The sequence below is a fragment of the Eptesicus fuscus genome, chromosome 4 (assembly GCF_027574615.1).
Source record: "Eptesicus fuscus isolate TK198812 chromosome 4, DD_ASM_mEF_20220401, whole genome shotgun sequence".
NCBI lineage: Eukaryota > Metazoa > Chordata > Mammalia > Chiroptera > Vespertilionidae > Eptesicus > Eptesicus fuscus.
In genome coordinates, this window is record NC_072476.1 from 64,300,698 (window position 1) to 64,304,773 (window position 4,076).

The window sequence follows — 4,076 nt, forward strand, 5'->3', positions numbered from 1 at the left end:
TGCTGCCGCCGCTGCTGCTGCCTCAGCCGCTGCTCGGGCGGCAGGCCTGGGGCAGTTGGCTGATCACTGATGCATATCAATAACCATGTACTTGAGATTTCTCATGACATCATCATTACCTTGGTCTCCAGCGGTCTCGAACCTTTGACCTTGCCGGGCTGGTCCACATTTTGGCAGTGAAAGCCCTTCCAATGATGGCCCTTTTCTCCTTCTTTCAGACCGGGGGCAGCAGCACGCCAGCAGGACGGCCTCTTCTCTTTCCCAGCCTAGAAGCCCTGTGAAATCGAGGATCTTCCCCCTAAAACACACACACACGAGATATTGCCATCAAGCTGCCACCGCTTGGTAAAAAGCTCACGGTGCTTACCCCAAAAGGATCAGGAGCAGATCTTTGAATCAGCTGTCACTTCTATAGAATGGGATGTGTTTTGTTTTTTTGTGTTTTTTTTTTTTTCTCCTTCCTCCTTAACCTGCGCTGGAAATTGCCGTTGGCTTCACACGTCTCCATAGAGGGAGGCTAAGGAGTCTTGCGTGAGAATGAAGCAATTTACAATGCAAATAGAGGCCTCCGAAGGGACGGATGCTGCTGCTCACTCGTAACCGCTTGCTGCACCTTAATAGCTGGTTTTATTTTCTGATATTAATAGATGAATTGTTTGGCTAACGCTGCCGGAGATTACTTGCTGAAAGGGGAAAAAAAAAAAAAAAGTTCGGAATAAACTTTCAAAGCCACAGATCTCGTCTGGATGTTTTAGCCGCACACACAAACAGAAACCAGGTCATATTTACATACAAGGAGGAATCTGGAGCGCGGCGAGTGCCCTGGAGGACGACTGACTCTTCGGTGCTGCCAGAAAGATCGGGATCTGGATTCTGGCCAGAGGAAGACAGAGGCGCGTGAGGGAAGCGAGTTGTTATCTTTGGTTATCTAGCTGTATGAGTGTATTGGTCTTCATAAAGCTAGATAACCGAAAGTAAAAACTCCTTCAAGATCGCCGGGGAGCGTGTGAGAATGAAAGACTGCAGCCAAGAGACAGTAAAAACCAGAAAGGTCAGGAATATTTATTGAATCTAACTTTGTTTTCGTTTTCGTTTTCCTTATGAGTAAAGGTGGGGTGAGAGGAAATGAAGTGGCACACACATGCCAAGATAGGGAGGCGCCAGGTACTTTGAGAGGGGTTGTTAAAAAAGGAGAATTGTACAGTGCTACTGAGGTAAGAGGCATGTACAGTTTGTCCTACTTAAAGGCGAAAGTTTAACTACGAGTTATTTTTTTCCTTTCTTAGAAAGCTGCTGTAGAGGTGGCTGGTACCCAGTTAGAAAACGATGTCATATTATGTAGACTTGGGCAGTTCTCTTCCGAGGCCCCTCCTCTGAAAAAATTTTAAGATTATGCTTGGAAACAACATGTATTTGGGGTATATGTCAGATAATATGAAATTGGACTTTCAGCAAAGTTTATACTGGAAGGTTAATGATTTATGTCTACTGAGGACTGAGAGCTAGTAGGGAAAATGCAAAAAAAAAAAAAAAAAAAAAGCAAAGGCTGATTTTTATTCTTCTATTCAAAAATACAAGGACAGATGCTTCTCTGTTCCAAGAGGGTTTCCTTGAGGAAGCTACTGAAGCAGAAAGACATGATGGAGACGAGATCGCCTCCCCTCTTGTCAAAGTGTTAAAAAAATGTTCTGTCTTACTCTGCGCCTAGCATTGGAAATGAAAGTGACATTTACGCCACAACCCACGTGTGCGCCTCCTCTCTTTTTGTTTAAGGATGATCAGGTCTATCCAGGAAACAGCTCTGGCATCCCAAACTGAAATAATTAGGACGTATATAGACCTGACAAAAATGGAAAGGGGGTGGGGAATCTGAGGGTCTGTCTTGCCTAATTGATTCGGCTAAACGGAATGCAGGAGATGTGAACGGCAGGACGCTCCGATTCCCACGCTCGGGGGCAAGTGGTAAAGCGGGCCTGGCAGCCTATGACAGACAGCCCTGTTGGGGGGGGGGGAGGGGTATATATATAAAAAAAAACATCAAGTGCACACCATACTCATCTCCATCGCTTAAAAAAGTAGAGGCATTTCCCACCCACAGCCATCTGCAGCCTCCCAAATGGCAGCACCAACTGGTCTGTTGCTGCTGCATACTGTCTGTTTCTGTTAATTTTATAACCACTGTTGAAACGGGCCACAATTAAGTTGGCCTCCCTTCTTTGGTTGAGATTGCCAATATTTAAGGAAAGCTTGTAGAAAGCAGTCCCAAGAAAGCTCCATTGCTGCCTGCCCTTCATGTCAAATTCTCAGTCCATACTTTTGGTCTTGGGACCACCTTGGGGCTTTTGCTTTGGGTGAGTTATACTTGAAAATACATCTCTCTGTATAACAGACATTATCATCACTTCATCAGATTGTTTGCTTCTTACATAATACATCTAGAAACTTGGCTGAATTATGCTAGTAGACACATTGGAAGTAAAAGTATAAAATCACCAACCTGTAGAAAGTTGATCACTGACAATATGATAAAAGTTTGTTCTGGTATAGTCTCAGCTAGATACATCCTAAACAGCCATTTTTATTTAATCTAAAAGTGACTGTGCTTAGAAAGTTTGGTTCTCTGAAGGTCCCTATCGTAATATTTTCAAAAATGTCCTCAATGTTCCCACATGTCACCAAGCAAACATTTGTATAGGCATTTAAACATAAATACAAACATTGCCATAAGAAAATGCCCAAACTGGCCTGTTATCTTCCACATGGCCTAGATTACTGACAATCCTAAATCCCAACTATGCAATATTTCTTCAAAAGCATTCCACTTGCCTTTGTAGCTTCAACTCCTTTTAAGACTTCAAACTGGAGAAGCCTGTAAAAAACCACTGATAGTTTCAGTTAGAAACTCTGGGAGACTTTATTAAGGTAAATTCTCGATTTGGCTTTGGAACACGTGCCAAAGTTTTATTACTGTGGTGACTGTTGAGAAGACCCTTGTTTATTTACATTTGAAGCACTGTTTGTGCAAACAACCTTTCATTGTTAAGTGCCTGTATTCCTTTCATTTACTTCATGTCCAGGGGTGCTATTTACCTAGACCCATTGTCTACTACAATTAACATTTACATTACAAAGTGTGTGGTTTTCTTTCTCAAGGAGGTTCAATTAAGGCAATAAGATGTTTGCTGGGGAAACCTATTGTTTACTGAAAGCACTCAATGGAGTCAAATTACTGAAGCTTTTGCCTACATCTTGGTCTTTCATGTAAATATGTTAAATATAACATTTAAGTAAAATAAACAATATTATGATTACGTGTTTGCCATTGTCATATCAAACTTGCTTTGTATCATACTCTAATGTTACATGACTTACCGATCAATAAAAATGCATTTCAATGTTATTATTTTCATTTTATTTTTTGCTGTTTCACTGCTCTTGCTGCAACATGTCCCAAGTTTTCTTTTTTCTATTACACATCAAACTTTTGACATTTTGTTTTATTTGTGTGTGTTTAGGAGAGGTACTGTATCCGAGCATAGGTCTGAAGGGTGTCTGAGGTAGTCTCTGCAATGACCTTATAATAAGGTGATATTTCTTTGAAATCTGAAATATTCCAAAGGCATGCACATTTAAGTCAAAAGAAGTGTAAATATCAGTTAAGTAGTTCTTTGAAAGCTAGTTTTAACATTGGCAGAAACTAGATCAAGTTTATTTAGCATACCACTGCATTGTAAAACAGTTGGAGTGAAGTTGCAGGTTGCGTGAGTATGCATGTTAACTAGTGGGAACCGAGCGCAGCCTTTGTGAAAGGGGAGCAGCAGATTGCTTGTGCAAGGCCAATGTTAAAAAGGCAGCTGAATTTAACACCATCTGGAAGAAAAGATCCCTTCACGACTTTCTCACACCGTCAGACAAAACTAGTGTCTCTTGTTCCGAGCCCTTGTCTATGCAACCATACAATACTGAGTCATTATACTTTTGCTGAGAGAAAATTTGAGAACACAATATGGGTAACCAGTGAATGACCAAGTTTCATTGTGCCCGCTTAAGTCGATTGAAATCTACGTCTAGAGCTA

The 4,076-nt window shown here is 41.4% G+C and overlaps 1 non-coding gene across 1 annotated transcript; it reads left to right on the forward strand.

Moving 5' to 3' along the window:
* Window positions 1-907: 907 nt before the first annotated feature.
* On the forward strand, window positions 908-987 carry MIR9-3 (microRNA mir-9-3). Its single transcript, NR_129194.2, has one exon. It is a non-coding gene; the product is annotated as a microRNA mir-9-3 (primary transcript).
* Window positions 988-4,076: the final 3,089 nt, after the last annotated feature.